The 19,625-nt window shown below is 45.9% G+C and overlaps 1 protein-coding gene across 2 annotated transcripts in view; it reads right to left on the bottom strand.

Moving 5' to 3' along the window:
• STING1 (stimulator of interferon response cGAMP interactor 1) overlaps positions 1-19,625 on the bottom strand; it is a 463,207-nt gene that overhangs the window by 431,053 nt on the left and 12,529 nt on the right. The window contains exon 1 of one of the 2 annotated variants that reach the window (XM_077473928.1): positions 3,471-3,569. The exons of the other annotated variant lie outside the window; for it this stretch is intronic. The gene's annotated coding sequence lies outside the window, so the exon portion shown is untranslated. Of the gene's footprint in view, positions 1-3,470; positions 3,570-19,625 lie in introns of those variants that run through there. 2 annotated transcript variants of the gene reach the window in all.

Genomic DNA, 19,625 nt, shown 5'->3' with positions numbered 1-19,625 from the left:
CGTCCCTTCCGTGGATCGACTACAAACTCCAATCTAAAATGCATAAAACTCATCCTTTGATAGCCCCAACATTAAACGCCATGCAATGGGCGAGTGTCCAATACGGCATTTCATCAGCTAATGGACCCCTGACCCCCCTTAGGGGTAATCCAGATTTTAGTCCCGGGATACACTCGTCATTTCTAGAACCAGACTGGCCCCACACCACAGTCCGAGCAATGCACTTCATTCGCAATGATACCATTTGCTCTAGAAGCGACTTAGCAAACATGATAGCTCAAGATACTTTCCCATTTTGGACTTACATACAGATCCGACATTTTTTACTCAATAAACGTCCCAGCCCACAATGGTCTAGAGCATTGACCCCATTCGAAGATTTATGCTATGTCACAGAACCCCGCCGCCATTTGATCGCACTGACTTATTCCCTTCTTTTTAAAGAATGGGATAAATCAGATATGCGAATAAGGCAGAAATGGGCCTCCGATCTACAGATACACATTCCTGAAACAGATTGGGAAGATATTTTCAGATTTGTCCATAAGGGCTCCATAAATGCACATACACAGGAAAATGCTTTTAAAATAGCATCTAGGTGGTACAACACACCTTATAAATTAAATATTATAAACCCGACTAATTCACAGATGTGTTGGAGATGCAAGACGGAAATTGGTACATTTATTCACATCTGGTGGACATGTCCCCACATTGTGCCGTTCTGGACAGAGGTTCACAAGCTGATAACCGATATCTCAACCTTTCGATTAGACATGTCCCCTGCTCAATTCTTGCTACATTATTCCAACAAACCATCACGATCTTATTTTCAATCTTTGGCTATGCACATGGTCAACGCTGCTAGATTGTGCATTCCTTGCAAATGGCGCACGCCCAACCCTCCATCACTGATTGACTGGTTCCACCGAATTGATACGATTATGTCAATGGAGGACCTTATACACCAAGCACATGATACACCTACAAAATTCACGACTATTTGGACATGTTGGATTCATTTTAAAACAACAGACCAATACAAAAGTATTATTCAAAATAACCCTACATGACCACTAGTATACACTACTTTGATTTTCATTTTCCTTTTCATGACGCTATCTTACTGTATTGTGAGGAGCGCTTTACTTTACATGTGTTTCCCCACCTTTTACTATATATTATTTGGACGGGCTTTTAGACATAGCACTATATTACATTTTTGGTATCTCGCTTAGCTATGGAGGCTATTGTTATACCTATGCAAGAGGACCCACCCACACTTACTGACTCAAAACGCCATAGATGATTCCGAATGTTTTAGCAACTTACAGGCATATCTACAGATGTCTTTACGGAAGCTGAAAGGTGACAGGTTACTATCAATTACAAGGGAGGAGAGGCGAGGAAACCCACACACTGATGTTTAGGCTGCATTATATATTCTCCTAGTAGGAGATGATTTGAACTATCTGTATAATACGGGGCCGTATGGACCCTGTTCCTTCTGTTCTTTACATATGTTCACTGATTTACTAGTTTTCCTATGTTTGTACATTGTAATAATTGCCTTACCAACAGCGGCTGCGTCCGCTGCTATACTATGGTATTCTTTTTTGAACTGATCTTTCGCTGTTAATGTATAAGTTGTTTAACCTGCTTGTACTGACTTATAATCTTCAATAAATATTGTTTTAAAAAAAAAAAAAAAAAAATAGGGCATAAGGAAATTGCAGGCCACAAATATCGTAGCCAAGCATGCGTGGGAGAGGTGGGGATAAAGGGCTAAGGGTGGGGTCAGGGGAGGGAGGGGCCTAGGAAGGTAGGATAGGGAAGGGAGATGGAAAAAAGTTATGCAGCATAAAAAGCCCCCTAGAAACCGGGGGAAGCAACAGCATTAAACAGAACATTAACAGTAAAGGAACCTGAATTAGCAATTTAGGGGGGGGGGGGGTGGGGGCATAGTGCAAGCACAATGTCCACATCTCCCAAGGCTTTAGTTTCTGAATGACCAATAATATAAAAATAACCACAGGCAATAAAATGTTAGTAAGAGGGGAGGCCTGCACACCACCGCCAACACTCATATAAGGGATGGTAGGGCAGGGAGCGGGAGGAGGAAAAGAGGGCAGGGAGGGGGAAAGTGGTGAAGGGGTTTGGATGAGGAGGAGGGGGAAGAGCAGGAGGAGGGGGGAGTAGGAAGGATGCAACAGAGGTAGGGAGGCCAACCCATACATAATAAACAACAATACAAATTGTAAAATACAACAGATCAGGACATAATAAACACCACACATTAAGTCAGCATTGGTCAGTCCCATTGCCTGCAATAGACCTTAGGGCCAACCAATGTAAAGCAGAAAGGCAGAGCTTAGGCTTAATGATGGGGGGGTGGGAACCCCAGGTCAAAGAGTAAAGATCAACAGGTGTCAAGAAACTCCATGGGGAGGTCCGTAGTGATCCTTAAATCCCAATAAGGATCAGGAAGCCCCGTAGCACAGGTACGGTCTGCAGGTATGAGTTCCTTGAGGGTGAGGTGTCAATACCTATGAAATGCAAAATGAGACCACAGGCGTAAGCCAACCGCTAGCAGTACATAGGCAGAGACAGTCTCCTGAGGAAGAAAATGGCAGGGCCATCAGGGGACCCCCTGTTGAACAGGTACCTTAAAGGGTCTTTCCAGAGATCAGAACATGAACATTCACAACAGGGTAACAGTAACGGGAATAACAGCCACACAACCAAACGAATGTGGCTACCAAAGGCAGGGAACAGGCTCCAAGACAAGGATTCAGGAAAGCCTTCCTTCGAGATGGTATAGAGACTGAGCTGGCTCAACTCTGAGGATAGCAGCCACCAGTGCCCCACATTGCATGCCCCTTGTATATAGACCATGGACCTTGTGGACAGTCACAGCTCAAATGGGTGTATACCTTTCAGTGCTGCCTCTTCACATACTGCATGCGCCGGAATACTTTGATCTTGGGGGGATTTACTGTTGCTGCTGGGGGTTTTATTGTAGCTGGTGGGATAATCTATTGTTACTGCTGAATAATTTATTCTTTAAAAGACGGTGGTGCTGGAGGTGGGTAGTGGGCAGAGACAGGGGTCAGTTGCGGGTGGGGAGGGTACCTGCACCTGTTTACTGTTTACTATCAATTTTTTGGTGAAAAAACACATTGACATTTGGGTGAAATACTCACAGCTTTAAAGCTAAAGAAAATCAAATATGCTCATGGCCCATATAACTCCTAAATAAATAATCTGTACATTAAAATTTTAGTTTGACTTTTTTTCTAACTGTAAGTGCAAGTTGCAATGGCAGAAATGTACAATTGTAAAACCAGGAAGTGAGCTATACTGACACAAAAGTACACAACAACTTTTACATTAACATTACGAACAACTATAAACGTTTTCATTTCCTACTGTTTTTGTATAGTTTTAAGTAATTTACGAGTTTACTTTACCTTACATTATCTTTTCTTTTGCCTCCTATAAAAATCTGGTAGTTGAATGGTGGAAATTGAATGGCTGGGAATTTTGCTGCATGAGCTTTGAAAGTGAAACAAAAACAAGGCGAGCTACAGAAAGGGGGTGTGTAATTATGTTGCCATTTATTAACCATTTAGGTTTCCATTTCACAGGCTGTGTAAAAGCTGGGTAAACTATGATGTTGTTTTTTTGGCTAATCATATGCTTTTAATTTCAGTTCATAACTTAAAGTGGTTGTAAAGTCAGAAGGTTTTTTTTATCTTAATGCATTAAGATGAAAAAACCTTCTGTGTGCAGCAGCCACCCCAGCACCCCCCAATACTTACCTGAGCCCCATCTCTCTCCAGCAATGTCCACGAGTTCCTCAGCCGTCCGGGACTCTCCTCCTGATTGGGTGAGACACAACAGTGGTGCCATTGGCTCCCGCTGCTGTTAACCACATCAGCCCTGGAAGGATTCACCCCCTTCGGGTACTTTCACACTGGGCGGCGGTATGGTTGCCACCTTTTCTTCAAGCCAAACCCCAATACTTTATTGCGGCACTGAAATGTTTTTGTAGCACACGCTATAGAATTGTAAGAGACTTAGTACACCTTTGATTTACCCTAGGTGAGTAGTAAGGAGACATGCATAGCGCACTGCAGTGAACAGTGGCTGTGGCTAAATTGTGTTAACAGTGGAGGGGGGGACCTAAAGGGGCATGGTTAAATAAAACAGAATAATTTGTGTGCCCATAAAATATGATTAGATTAATAAAAGAAATGTCACAGTTAAAATATGACCCTAGCCTACATTAAAAGTGGACACTGTCAGTTAGTAGGGCAATGAACAGTGTCAGCAGTGGACAGTGTCAGTAGGGCAGTTCACGGTGTCAGTAGGACAGTGGACGGTGTCAGTAGAGCAGTGAACGGTGTCAGTAGGGCAGTGGACGGTGTCAGTAGGGCAGTGGACGGTGTCAGTAGGGCAGTGGACGGTGTCAGTAGGGCAGTGGACGGTGTCAGTAGGACAGTGGACGGTGTCAGTAGGGCAGCGGATAGTGTCAGTAGGACAGTGAACAGTGTCAGTAGGGCAGTGGACTGTGTCAGTAGAACAGTGGACGGTGTTAGTAGGGCAGTGGGCCTCCATCCAAAAATCTGAACCAGGTCTACTGAACCAAACCCCATCCAAACTGTTCACAAAGCGACACTGTTTGTTCTACAACTCTTTTAAGCATCTTTTAATTACCGAATAAAAAATAGAAGCAATCCACAGGCACCCTACAAATAGAGAAGATATCAGATAAAGAAAACTAGAAATGAATGTGACCTGTCTCAGCCTAGAATAACAACATCAGCATAACAACATCAGAGGTACGGACACCTGCAGGTTTGAGGGGGGTCCTATGCTCCTGTACTTGGCTGCCACATGGTAAACTGTCAGGGCTGGGCTCAGCCCTTCCTTCTTGGAGCTGGCCGCTCAGCTGTCGGCCTGAGCACGTACCTCTCTCTTCACTTAAAGTGACCCAAACCTCTGCCACCGCACGCAAGGGGTAGCCCCTTACCCTTGCGAGCACCTCCACACCTTGAGTTCCCGCTGAATACCCTCCTGCAAACCCAGGGACGACAAATCCGTCCCCACCTCATTCAAATGGACCCCATCACTTCTCAAATAACTCCAATTGGAAATCAGTTTCCAATTCCCTGTGGCGAACAGACAACCCCCCGTTCCTGATAAAGAATCTGCTTACCTCCTTATTAACCTTTATTCTGGCCCTGTCCACCTTTTTATCCAACCATGCCCAGTGCCAAGAAGTCCTGCCCACTATATCTGACCATACCATGACCATATTGGGATAAGCAGCCTGGAGTCTAAGAAAGTCACATTTTATGTCTCTAATGAGATCCCTCATTGACCTGGACCCCATGTCGTTGCCCCCCACAAATAAAAGCAACACAACACTATCTACCAGACCTGAGCCTCCTGTCATGGTATTCTTAACTGTCTGCCATTCGGCCAAACATCAGCTCTTCTGGCCCCCCAGGAGACGTAAGAATGGCCAAGAATCCACACCAATCCCACTTCCTGACCTGTGAACAAACACAACACCAACAAATAACATGCTGACACAAAACCCTGTACAATCCTACCACCGTCAGGACCCTATAACAACAGCTGCAGGCGAACATATAATTTAAACCTGTCCGACTCCCACCTGCCGATGCTCCTAACCGCCTCTTGGCTCAAACCTGCCCTGGGCGCTTCTGTTGCCGCTCCTATATGAAATGAATGTGAGGAGAAACTCATGGGATCAAACCCTGCCAGTTTTAGGCATTTCCTAAATACCGCAACAAATTGGAATTTTGAAAGAGAAGCCCCATCCATGTGTACTAGCAATGAACGCCCCAACCAGAGGTCGCATTCCTTGGAAAATGACAAATGCCCTTACCGGACAGATGCCGGAATCGTCAATCCTGCCGACTTCCAGTTGAATCCCTTGCCCGCTCTGGTCAGTTCTAGATCTCCTGATGAACCCCCGGTTCGGTTCGCAACAGAACTTTCGAACGGACCGAAAATTTGTGCGAACTTTAGAACCCCATTGAAGTCTATGGGACTCGAAAGCTGGAAATAAAAAGTGCTGATTTTAATGGCTAATATGCAAGAAGTTTTTCCTAAAAAGGGTTTGGGGACCTGGCTCCTGCCTCAGGGGACATGTGTCAATGCCTAAAATGTTTTTACAAACTGCCGTTTTTTCAGGAGCACTGATTTTAATGACGATTAAAGTGAAAAAAAAGTGAAATATTCCTTTAAATATCATGCCTGGGGGGGTGTTTATAGTATGCCTGTGAAGTGCCACATGTTTCCCGTGTTTAGAACAGTCCCTGCACAAAATTACATTTAACGGAAAAAAGTCATTAAAAACTGCTTGCGGTTTTAATGTAATATCTGGTTCTGGCAATATGGATGAAAATCATTGAGAAAAATGGTATAGGTAGCCCCCCCTGCCCATTACCAGACCCTTTGGGTCTTGTACGGATATTATGGGTACCCATATTAAAAAAAGGAAAGGTGTGGGGCCCCCAGGCCCTATATACTCAGAACAGCAGTATACAGGCGGTGCAAACAACACAGGGACTGTGTAGGTTTGTTGTGTTAAGTAGAATCTGTTTGTAATTTTGAACTGGTACATTTTTAAGGTTTTTTGGAAAACATAGTGAAGGGTTATCACCCCTGTATAATTTGTTTTGCTGTCCGTCTTTTTTCATCTCACTTCCTGTTGTCTCCTTCCATTTGCAAGTAGGAGACGTTTGTAAGTTGGATGTTTGAAAGTAGGGGCCTGCCCTATATGCTCTGCAGAAATGACAGAACAAGGTGTTGGTGTTGCCACAATACTGTAAGCCCTCAAAGTGACTCTTGGTGGGCGGTGGAGCGCCTTGCTGTGAACGATTATATCAAGAATTGTAATTACATGCCATTGTTGAACAGTGGTAGAAAAATTGGGCCTTTGGTGGTTGTGGTGGTGGTGCTGGTGCCACAACACTATAAGTCCTCACAGTTACTCTCGGTGGGCACAGGAACGGGCCCTGCTGTGAAATATTATATCAAACAGGGGCTGCAAAATTGGGCCTTAGGCACTGCTTGCTGGTGCCACAACACTGCAACCTCTCCCAGATACTCTAGTTGGAGTGCAGGAATGAGCCCTGCTGCAAAGCATTGCATAAAAAAATTGTAATTACACGCCCCTGTTAAACAGGGGCTGAAAAATTGGGCCTTAGGCACTGGTGCCACGACACTGCAACCTCTCCCATATACTCTATTTGGAGTGCAGGAATGAGCCCTGCTGCAAAGCATTGCATCAAAAATTGTAATTACACGCCCCTGTTGAACAGGGGCTGAAGAATTGGGCTGGTGGCATCACCCAGAACCAAAAATGTTCTTCCAAGATATCAGCGGAGGAGGAAGAGGATAGACAGTCAACATAACAGGACAGTCACTCAGCATCAGCATATGCAGTCTTGAAGGGATGTGATATTTTTAAAAAAAATTATTCGGTTACATCAGCTTCAGGTGCTTGGTAGCTGGTGGTAATCCAAGACTGATTCATCTTTACGAAGGTCAGTCGATCAACCAAGTCGGTGGATAGGCGCACCCTGTGATCGGTTACAAAGCCACCAGCAGCACTGAAGGTGCGTTCTAAAAGAACGCTGGATGCAGGACAGACCAGTAGCTCAATTGCATACTGTGCAAGCTCTGGCCAGTGATCCATCCTCAAGACCCAGTAAGCCAGAGGATTTTCAGTGGGAAAGGTGTCCAAGTCTGACCTTGCCCCTAGGTATTCCTGCACCATGTAAATAAGACGCTGGCAATGGTTGCTGGAACCGATCATACCTTGGGGCTGCGGAATAAAAAATTATCTGAACACATCGGTCAGACGGCCACCTTCTCCACCACTCCTTCTGACCGATGCCTCATCAACACATTGTCCAGGACCAGGAGTTTGTAACCTCACAGTCTCTGGGAACGTGTTGCACAGACCTTTCTGCAAGGCCTCCCGGAGATGTCTCATCCTCTGCTCTCTCTGCGACGGCAAGATAAGGTTGGCAACCTTACCCTTGTACCGTGGATCAAGGAGAGTGGCCAGCCAGTAATGGTCCCTCTCCTTGATCTGAAGAATAGGAGGATCCTTCTGCAGGCTTTGCAGGATCAGGGAGGCCATGCAGCATAGGTTAACTGAGGCATTCGGTCCGGAGTCCTCTAGGTCACTAAGGACAACATGATCCACAGCTACCTCCTCCCAGCCACGTACAAGTCCACAGGTTTCTTGGGACTGTAAATCATACCTACAAGACTGCTGCTGCTGAGTGCCAGGCTCCACCTCCATGCTGAAACAATCATCCTCCTCCTCCTCCTCCTCGCCCTCTTCCTGTGTGATGGGTGGGACAGCAGGAACACTGTCTGGATAAAGGGGGCCTTGAGAGGCAAGGAAGTCCTCCTCTTCCTGCCTCTGTTCTGCCTCAAGTGCCCTGTCCATTATTCCACACAGCGTATGCTCCAACAGGTGGACAAGAGGTACAGTGTCACTGATGTATGCATTGTCACTGCTCACCATCCTTGTGGCCTACTCAAACGGTGACAGGACGGTGCATGCATCCCTGATCACGCCCCACTGGCGTAGTGAGAAAAAACCAAGCTCCCCTGACCCTGTCCTGGTGCCGTAGTCGCACAGGTACTCATTGATGGCCCTCTGTTGCGTGTGCAGATTCTGCAGCATGGCCAACGTTGAGTTCCACCTGGTGGGCATGTCACATATAAGGCGGTTCTTGGGCAGGTTCAACTCCTTTTGGAGCTCAGCCAGACGAGCACTGGCATTAAGTGATCGTCGGAAATGCACACAGACTTTCCTGGCCTGCTTCAGGACATCCTGTAAGCCCGGGTACCTGCCCAAGAACCGCTGCACCACCAGGTTAAGGACGTGAGCCACACAGGGCACATGGGTCAGTTGTCCCTGTCGGAGGGCAGAGAGGAGGTTGGTGCCATTGTCGCAAACCACCAATCCTGGCTTAAGCTGGCATGGCGCCAACCACCTCTCGGCCTGCCCCTGCAGAGCTGACAAAATAGCTGCCCCAGTGTGGCTCCTGTCCCACAAACAAACAAGCGCAAGCACAGCATGGCATCGTTTTGCCTGCGTTACGAATAATTAAAATTTCACTGGTCTGTGGAATCCTCTTGTCTCGTGACGCCCACAGACGAAGACGTAATGACGAAACGCGTATGGGCGTGACCAAGCAGCTATTCGTCATCACAGAGCGGTCGTTTTGAATGCTCACCCGGGACCCGCCGTGGAAGCTGAGCCTGTATTCGATCTAAGACGCTCGGAACTGCGGTGAGGCAAATCCGGTCGTTCAGGTAGTGACATCTTTTGTGAATGATTTTATAAGATTATGTACGTATGATTTGTATGCGCATGAGCTTTTTAATCAATAAAGCAGTTTGCACTATGGAATCTATTTTTTGTTGTTCCCTTATGTGAACCTGCTGCTGTAAGTGAAGTATAAAAACCAGGAAATCTTTTACCGTTGGGAGATTAAGGAATCTGAGATTGTGAACCTGTTGATTACTGATGAGACAAGAGGATTCCACAGACCAGTGACATTTTAATTATTCGTAAGGAAGTGCCTGTTAACCCTCAATGTTCTGGTGAGTGTATTACCTTAAGGGGTGTCACCGGCTGTCAAGCTCTTTACGCACTGGTGGTGTTATCTTGGAGATGGATTTTCCTTTCTGGTTTTCCAACGTGTGAATGTGACACCTGAAATCTCATCCTCATATGCGTGGGATTTTTTAAGGACATTTCTGTGGTTTGCTTTGTAATCACAGGATTATCACCCTCTTAAAGTTATTATTTTGTTGTTTTTAGCGCTGTCAATATAGTATATATGGGACAATTGGTTAGTGAATGCTATATACTATATATTTCTGTGATTGATTTTTTGTATGATAGCAGCTTGTATTTGGTATTATTTTTTGACTTACCTCTGTGAGCGCTGGGATCAGTGCGGAATATTCTCAATATTTTGCGTTTTGGGTGTTTTCCAGTGATATTAGTACTTGGTATATTGTGCTGTGCTGGAGGCACACAACAGCAACTAATTCATGCAGATGGCAGATGGCTCAATTAGAGAAGAGCAATAAAGGGTAGATACAGGTGTATACTGCGCTGAAGGCACACAGACAACACCCACTAACTCCTGCAGATGGCAGATGGCTCAATTAGACAACAGCAATAAAGGGTAGATACAGGTGTATACTGCGCTGAAGGCACACAGACAACACCCACTAACTCCTGCAGATGGCAGACAGCTCAATAAGACAACAGCAATAAAGGGTATATACAGGTGTATACTGCGCTGAAGGCACACAGACAAAACCCACTAACTCCTGCAGACGCCGGAACACTACACAAGGTCGCCGCTCTGGCGGCCCTATATAGTGTGGGGCGTGTACTACACAGCCTGAGCTATAATTGGCCACAGGCAATCATGGCTCTCCTCGCTGCCAGTGCTGTGATTGGCCAAGCACATGGGGTCACAGTGCAAGCTTGGCCAATCATGAGCCAGGAATGCACTGTGATGGCGCAGTGCATTGTGGGCCGTGAGCGCCACACGAATTTGGTGCAAATGGCCCACAGAGTTCTGGCTCCGGCAAACGGGCGAACAGCCGGTGTTCGAGTCAAACATGCGTTCAACTCGAACACCAAGCTCATCCCTACTCCTGATCCAGATTCTGAGCATTCCCTGACCAACTTCTATATCACCTACCAATAGGCCCCCTTTACCGTTTTTGCTGAACTAACCAACTCCCCCACTCTCAAAGCCCCAAAGAAAGCCAACGTAAACGCCGCTCTAAACAAGGCTGTCTCGTAAACTGAGGTGCAAACCTTGTCCAGAATCAAACATAACACTTGCAGCATATCAAAAGAGACCAGGGGGCGTGGCTACCGCGTGCTGGTGGATGGCCGCATAGGGACAGAGCTCTGCTCCAGCAATGGGAATACTAACGCACTGTGGATCCCCCGAGCTGGCGAAACTGCCTAGAAACACCCCGGAGAGTCCGCCCACCCTCCGGAGATGTCGCCGAAGTGGAGAGGTTCCGGGCAGCCTAAAAAACTGCCGGATTTCTTTCCGCCGGCGGCCCGTGAATCCAGCCAAAATGGCGCCGGCGGCAGTACGCACTCCTCCCCTGGATCTTCCTCAGCCTCCTCAGGGAGCCCAGCACCCACCGACAGACAGGGGAGGAGATCGCCAGGGACATCCACACCGATCAGGAGCAGCCCAGCAAAATCTATACCGAGACTTTCGGGAGAAGCACTGCAGGTGAGTGCTGAACAGAACTCCTCTGCTGACACCAGAGAAATCCATGAGTGTATCTCTGAATTCCATGCCACTAACCAGCCTGTCTCTGAATCCACTCTTAAAGACATGCTTGTTTCCCTGCGTGCCTCACTTCACACAGACATTATGCAGTGTATCAGTAACTTTAAAGCTGAAGTAGGAGTGCTTAGTGGAAGAGTGGATCATGTGGAACAGAAAATGGGGGATTTTGCGGTTGCTCACAACACCTTAGTTGATGCACATAATGATCAGTCTGAGGACATTGAGTGGCTTAAATCCAAGATGGCGGACCTGGAAGACAGGTCCAGACGCAACAACGTCAAAGTCAGAGGAATTCCTGAGACTGTCCTGCCTGCACAGCTTGCTCAACATATTCAGGACCTCATGAAAACCCTGCTGCCCTCCCTGTCGGATCAAGAATTGATTATTGACGGCATCCACTGGCTCCCTAAACCTCCACACCTGCCAGATAATATTCCGCGTGACGTCCTGATGTGGATTCATTTCTTTCATGTTAAGGAGCAACTTCTGTCAGCATTTCGGAGAGAGACCCAGCACCCGGGTAAATTTTCTCACATGCAACTGTTCGCAGACCTCTCCCAATTTACTTTGCAGAGGCGTAAGTCACTCCTCCCTGTCACCAAAGCCTTACGGAACCATGGAGTTCCATATCGCTGGGGGTACCCCCTGAAACTTTGATTACCCACGAAGGTAAATCCTCTGTGGTCTCCACCCTACAAGAAGGGCTTGACCTAAAAAAAAGGTCTCTTGAGTAGTCTGCTGCAAACCCCCAATCGACTGCTGATTCCCAGTCGCTGGAGGCATTCTAGCGCTCACCCTTTGTTCCCCCCAAATGAATGAGCATCTATAGTGCCTTCGGATCTCACTGGAGATCTCCTTTTTTACTAACTCTTGTTTTGGACTTTTGTTTTGTGTTCTTCTATTTTTTCTTACTGCACTGTTGCAGTTCCGTTCTGGTCTGTCAGCGCCCGAATGGTTCGGTACCACTTAGGGCCGAACTGCAGCCACTCCACAACATGTGTCCTAGGAAGCCTGAGTCCCCAGGAATCACAGAGGTTTACTTTAAATGTAGTTTCCTCCTGTCTGATTTGCGCTTGATTACCATCTTCAATGTCACTTAAATTAGTTTCCTTTAACGTCCACGACCTTAGCCACCCAGTCAAGCGGAACTCTTTGTGGAAGGAAGCCCTGAAGATAGGGGCAGATGTACTCTGTATCCAGGAGACCCACTTTCTCAACACTACTACTCATAGCTTTCAGCACAGGAGCTACCCTCACATATTTCAGGCCTCTGCCTCTGAAAAGAAGAGAGGAGTGGCCATTGCCATAAGAGACATGGTAGCCTTCTCCCTCTCTGAAGTACTGATGGACCCTGCAGGGAGGTACCTGATACTGTTAGCTGAATTGAACAATAGGCCCTATACCATTGTTAACATTTATGCCCCTAATGTACACCAACTGCGGTTTTTGAATAGAATTTTTCGCAAGATCAATAAATGTCGTAAGGGCTCCCTGGTTGTATGTGGAGATTTCAACGTGACGGTTGACTACACGCTGGACACTACATCCAGGACTAGTCGACCCTTACCGAAACTCCAACCCCTATTAGCTGCTGAGGACTTATTTGATGCCTGGAGGTGCCAACATGCAAGCGAGAAAGACTTTACATTCAATTCTGCAAGACATAACACCTACTCCAGGATCGACTTGATTCTGGTGGACAGGTTGTTGCTGCAGGCAGTGTCTTCCTCCACCTTCCATGACATTTCATGGTCTGACCATGCGCCCGTCTCTATTGAGGTGGTGGAGGAATGCGCTCAGCACTCAGCCTATGTTTGGAGAGCAAATTCTCAACTATTTCAAAACTCCTTGCATGTTGCTGCTATCTCTAAGAACCTGGCTGAATTCTTTGAGCTGAATGCCCGCTCAGTGCAAAGCCCCACTACCCTCTGGTGTGCCCATAAGGCCTTTATAAGGGGCATAATGCTCCAAATCTGCTCCAGAGAAAAAAGGGCTAGGACCCAAAAACTGCACTGCATTCTGGCGGATATTCGGACCTTAGAATCTTCCAACAAGCTGACGCCAGATCTCAACACGGCTCATAAGCTCACTCAGCTCCGTGTTGATCTTCGACGCTTACTGTTGGCTAAGTTGTCGCACTACTCCTCCAGCAATCGCGCTGGGTAATATTTAGCCAACCGGGTGAGGGCAGCTAGGATCAAGGCCAAAATCCCCTTTATATACCACCCCATAGATAAACAGAAAAAAGTCAATCCGCAAGAAATTGAGGATGCCTTTGCTGCTTATTACTCCTCCCTATACAATTTAAAATTGGATGTTGATACTCCCCAACCCACAGATGAGAGTGTACAATCCTTCCTATCTAGTATTAATCTTCCCTCTCTCACAGAGGAACAATTGGAATCTCTTAACTTACCTATCTCGCCCGTAGAAATAGGGAAGTGTATAAAATCCCTCCCCCTGGGCAAATCTCCAGGGCCAGATGGCCTAACTAATGATTACTACCGTGCCTTCTCAGACCTACTTTCCCCATTGCTTTCAGAGACCTATGCTGAGGCATTCTCCTCTGCTTCTTTCCCTCCGGAGATGCTTAGAGCTTATGTAGTCACGATCCCCAATCCGGGTAAGGAACCTACCACTCCCTCAAATTTTAGGCCAATATCCCTATTAAATACTGATGTTAAGGTATATGCCAAGATTCTTGGGCAGAGACTTCTTCCCCTTATCCCTACGTTGATCCATCCAGATCAGACAGGTTTCATGCCTGCCCGGCAAGCCTCGGATGCCACCAGGCGGGTTATTGGTGTCCTTCAATTCGCGGGGACCCGTCGAACGTCTTCTCTGCTCCTTTCCTTGGATGCGGAGAAGGCGTTCGACCATATTCATTGGGGGTATATGGATCGGGTCCCATGAAAGTTTGGCTTTGGTGGACCGATCCTCTCAGCCATTCTTGCTCTGTACTCAGCCCCTTCAGCACAGATCTTCAGCTCTAATATGCTATCGTCCCCCTTTTCTATTTCAAACAGCACCAGGCAAGGGTGCCCACTCTCCCCTACAATCTTCAACCTCCTGATTGAACCATTAGCAGAAAGAATCTGATCCCACCCTTTGATTGCAGGCATCCCAATGCAAGATGGCCCCCACAAAATCAATTTGTTTGCGGATGATATCATCCTCTTCTTAACCTCCCCAGCTTCGTCCTTACCGCAGGCCCACCAGGTACACCAGGAGTTTAGCCTGATCTCCTACTACAAGGTGAACTTCTCCAAATCAGTAATTCTAGACATTGAACTCCCTCTCCGCACTCACCTGATGTCCACATTTCCATATAAGTGGAGTAAATCCACCATCCCCTACCTGGGACTCCAACTGACCAAAACAGCTCGTCATTTGGCAGAGGCTAATTTCCCCCCACTTATAGACAAACTTACTAAAGAAGCAAATAGACTAGCCAATTGTGAACTATCGTGGTCAGGGCGCCTCCCATCTTTCAAGATGCTGATGCTCCCCCAAATCCTGTATATGTTTAGAGCATTACCTGTTACCCCCTCTGGGAAACACTTCTCCGGACTTAACTCTTTAATGAATAAATTCATTTGGCGTTCCAGAAGGCCTAGATGCTCCAAGGTACTATTGATAAAACACAGGTTAGCCGGTGGTATGGGCATGGTGGACCTAAAGTACTACTACCTAGCATCTAGGATAGTCCAACTTACACACTGGTTTAACTCGGTCCAGGAACCTAAATGGTGCTGCATTGAAAAAGCCCTCTGTCCTACCCAAAACCTAAAACTTCCCATTTCTTATAGACTCAATTAAACCTTGGCCTCTCCATTCACTTCCCGATACTGTTCGGGCCTCCCTGAAGGCCTGGCGGGATCTTCTTCGGTTCACACCTCAGACCTCTAAATTGGTTGCACTTCCTATACCTCTGCAGGCCTTAGACTTCCTAATTCCTAACTTCACTACCAAAGCGTGGGTTGAGAGTGGAGTACGGTGGCTGCAGGATCTTTTTCAGGGACCCTCCATGATCCCATTTCACTCTCTAAGGACGCGTTTTCAGCTAAATCCTACCGACGTATACAAATATTCTCATTTGCTGAAAGATAGTAAAGTTACCTGTGTCCCGGTAGCTGAATCTCTTTGGCACTTTATCGACGCCAATCCCTCCCTACATAAAGGAATATCCTTATTCTATAACTTCCTCCAGCAAAAGCTTGCCTTCATTAAATCTCGTCCCTATCTGCGCTGGGAGGAGGACTTGGGATGCACCTTTTCAGAGTCACAATGGTGCCATGCATTCAAAGCTAACTACAAGGCCTCGAAATGTGTCGGGCATTGGGAGCTAGCCCAAAAAATCGCTCTGCGCTGGTACCTTACTCCATTTAGGATCTCTAAATTTGGTCTCCCCTGTGCTGGAGAAACTGTGGGGAGGTGGGTAACCTCCTTCATATGTTTTGGTCTTGTAAGCATTTAAAAAGCTTCTGGAACGCCATATTTCGTGTCCTTTCTAGTATAACTGGTTTCCTCTCTGCTCCTGAACCAGGTCTGGCAATTCTTAACTTAGGTATTGAAAAATATCCACCTAATTTTACAGTTGTAGTATCCCACATTCTCCTGGTGGCTAGGACACTGATAGCTAGGTTTTGGAAAAACAATCAACCCAATGCTTCAGAGGTTTGGTCGAACCACCCACTTACATTTCACTTATGAATCAATCCTAGCCCTCAGGATGGGGAAAAAAATTCAGTTTGATAACAATTGGCAAATTTGGGAAACATGGTATAAGAGTACTCACATGTCGTAAATCCTGAACCTGGAATCTAGCTACCCCTGATAAAAAGCAGCGATCGTGTAGGACCATCCACATTCTTATTCCTACCCGCTCTTCCCTTCGGACATAAGACAGACCAGTCTTTGACAGTTCTTTGTTACTTGTTATGTTTCTGTTTACAGTATGTTTATCAAAAATGTTTTATGCTTCTCCCTACTGTTTGATTTGTGACATGCTATATACTGTTGGAAAAGTGTGGAGAATACATTGCGATTATATTGTCATTGTACTGTAAATTTCTTGTGAAAATCTCTCAATAAAAACTATTTACAAAAAAAAAAAAAGAGACCGGGTGCCGTCCATCCTGCTTTTTGTGGACTTTCCTGTACCCCTTCACCGTCTGTTTTATCCAAAATTCCTTGGTGTAGTACCTATGCCCCTGCAATTTAAAGTGGAAGTAAACCCTCCTATCGTTTTCAGTCAAGGAAGCTGCCATCTTGGCCTCCAATAATTCTTCAACTGCCATAATGCTGCACATGTCATCAGTTATGACATCAGCTATTGGATGGTTTGAAAGTTTGTTTGAGAGCACAACCAATGTGAAAGTTAGCATTTCCGGCATGCCGGGAATGTAAGTGTTTTTTGAAACTGGTTTACTCCCGCTTTAAATAAAAATGCCAAACCGGCTAACTTACGCTCAATAGACACAGGGGAGACACCCATCCTGTGGTATGGAATATAGCACGGCATGTGACAATCCCGGATCCTCTGGGGACATACTGATTTTTGCCAGACACTCCAACCAGTCCCTCCATACCTTAGAGCAGTCATGTCCAAAGTCCGGCCCGCGGGCCATTTGCGGCCCGCGGTCCGGTTTTGTATGGCCCCCACCTTGCCCCCAGCTTCTCCTGTATTATGGCCCGCCTGGCTCTGCACACCCCGAGCGCCTCTCTGACAAGCTGGGGCGTGTGTGGCAGGTCCGGAGCCTGTGATTCCGGCGGGATTGGTGGCGATGATTGGCTGCTAGTGCCTCTCACCCCGCCTCTCACTGACAATCAGATGCTGGGGGCGGTCCAAGGCCTCCGGGAAGCTGACAGCACACGCCGCCAATAGCAGACACTGAGCTGTCCCTGCAGCAGCTGCAGATCTCTCAGTGCCTGTGATTGGCGGCGCGGATTGGCTGCGGCGCCGCGCGCTGTCAGCTGCCTGAAAGCCAGAACGTGAAGAGAAAAAAGGTAAAGAGAATTACAGATAAAGATAATTAAAGAGAATTAAAGAGAGAGAATATTAAAGAGAGAGAGAATTAAAGAGAGAGAGGAATAAAGAGAATTAAAGAGAATTAGAGAGAGAAATAAAGAGAATTAAAGAGAGAGAGAATTAAAGAGAGAGAGAAATAAAGAGAGAGAGAATTAAAGAGAGAGAGAATTAAAGAGAGAGAATTAAAGAGAGAGAGAAATAAAGAGAGAGAGAAATAAAGAGAGAGAATTAAAGAGAGAATTAAAGAGAGAGAGAAATAAAGAGAGAGAGAAATAAAGAGAGAGAATTAAAGAGAGAGAGAAATAAAGAGAGAGAGAAATAAAGAGAGAGAATTAAAGAGAGAATTAAAGAGAGAGAAAATTAAAGAGAGAGAGAAATAAAGAGAGAGAGAGAATTAAAGAGAGAGAGAAATAAAGAGAGAGAGAATTAAAGAGAGAGAGAATTAAAGAGAGAGAGAATTAAAGAGAGAGAGAAAATTAAAGAGAAAGAGAGAAATAAAGAGAAAGAGAGAAATAAAGAGAACGAGAGAAATAAAGAAAAAGAGAATTAAATAAAGAGAAAGAGAGAAATATATATATCCAAATAACAGCTCATCTTCCCCACACACAGGTGCAAAAGGTAGCAGAATTCTTGCTGGGCGGTGTATTCGTGTATGGGACGAACACGCTTAGACCAAAACCTCTGACACTGCGCTTACATAATATTTTCCCATTCTGGTCAATTTCTAAAATGGCGACTGTAAACTAGAGAAGGAAAGTTGACAGTGAGGGCAGCCGCTTCCAGGACAAGTGGAAAGTGGAATATTTCTTCACTGAAATACGGAATCACTGTGTTTGTCTGATATGCCAAGAGACTGTTTATAAGGAATTTAATGTCAAGAGGCACTACCAGTCGCGACATAGCACATATGACAAGCTAACAGGGCGCGACCGCAGTGAAAAGTTGAAGCAACTTGAAGCTGTTTTAATGTCGCAACAGCGATTTTTCACAAGAGCCCGTGAGTCAAATGAAAATGCCACAAAGGCAAGCTATGAGGTGGCAACGTTAATTGCTAAAAATTGCAGATCTTTTGCTGTGGGTGACTTCATCAAAGAATGCGTTATGAAAATGGTGGAGAATATCTGTCCAGAGAAGAAGCAAGAGTTTGCCAACATTTGCCTGGCTCGTAACACTGTAGCATGGAGAATTGAAGAGATTTCATCAGATATTAAGAGACAGTTGACATCCAAAGGAGCGGATTTTGACTTCTTTTCAATAGCCTGTGATGAAAGCATGGACCTATCTGACACGGCTCAGTTGCTGATTTTTATGAGAGGGGTGGACGATGAAATGAATGTGACTGAAGAGCTACTTGACCTCCAGAGTCTTACGGACCAAACAAGAGGAAAAGATTTGTTTGTTTCTGTTAGTTCCGCCATAAATGACATGAAACTGCCTTGGAACAAAGTTACTGGGATTATTACTGATGGGGCATCTGCCATGGCTGGTGAGAGAAGTGGATTAGCAGCCCTAATCTGTAACAAGGTGATTGAAGAAGGAGGCAAAGCTATTAAACTCCACTGTATCATTCATCAACAAGTTCTTTGTGCTAAACATCTCAAATATGACCATGTTATGAAACCGGTGGTGAAGACTATTAATTGTATTCGCTCTAAAGCCCTGTGCCACCGCCAGTTTAAACAGTTTCTACTGGACATCCAGGCTGAATACGAAGATGTTTTATATCACAACTATGTAAGATGGCTCAGTCGGGGGTCTGCACTGCAGCGTTTCTACTCTCTCAAAAAGGAAATTGGAGAATTCTTGGAAACAAAGGGACAACCGATGCAAGAACTATCTGATTCGATGTGGCTGGCCGATTTGGGGCTTCTAGTTGACATAACCAAGCATCTGAATGTCCTGAACACGAGTCTTCAGGGGAAAGATGCAGCAGTGAACCAGCTTTATTCACACCTCAAAGCCTTTGGAACAAAGCTGCAACTTTTCATAAGGCAGTTGTCACAAGCACAACCCAATCTTATACATTTTTCAGCGTTGCAGGAAATAATGACCAGTTTTCCACAGGACAATATCAGTGCACAAATGAGCAGATATGCAGCAGACATCACATCTCTGGCTGGGGAGTTTAAACGGCGCTTTCAGGATTTTGCAGCTATTGAAAAGGAGATCAGCCTTTTCTCCTCTCCATT

Source organism: Lithobates pipiens, unplaced genomic scaffold, assembly GCF_037356315.1.
Source record: "Lithobates pipiens isolate NorthernLeopardFrog02 unplaced genomic scaffold, aLitPip1_a1.2 Scaffold_8, whole genome shotgun sequence".
NCBI lineage: Eukaryota > Metazoa > Chordata > Amphibia > Anura > Ranidae > Lithobates > Lithobates pipiens.
The sequence above is the reverse complement of the archived record's forward strand: the minus strand, read 5'-3'. Positions and strand labels throughout refer to the sequence as shown.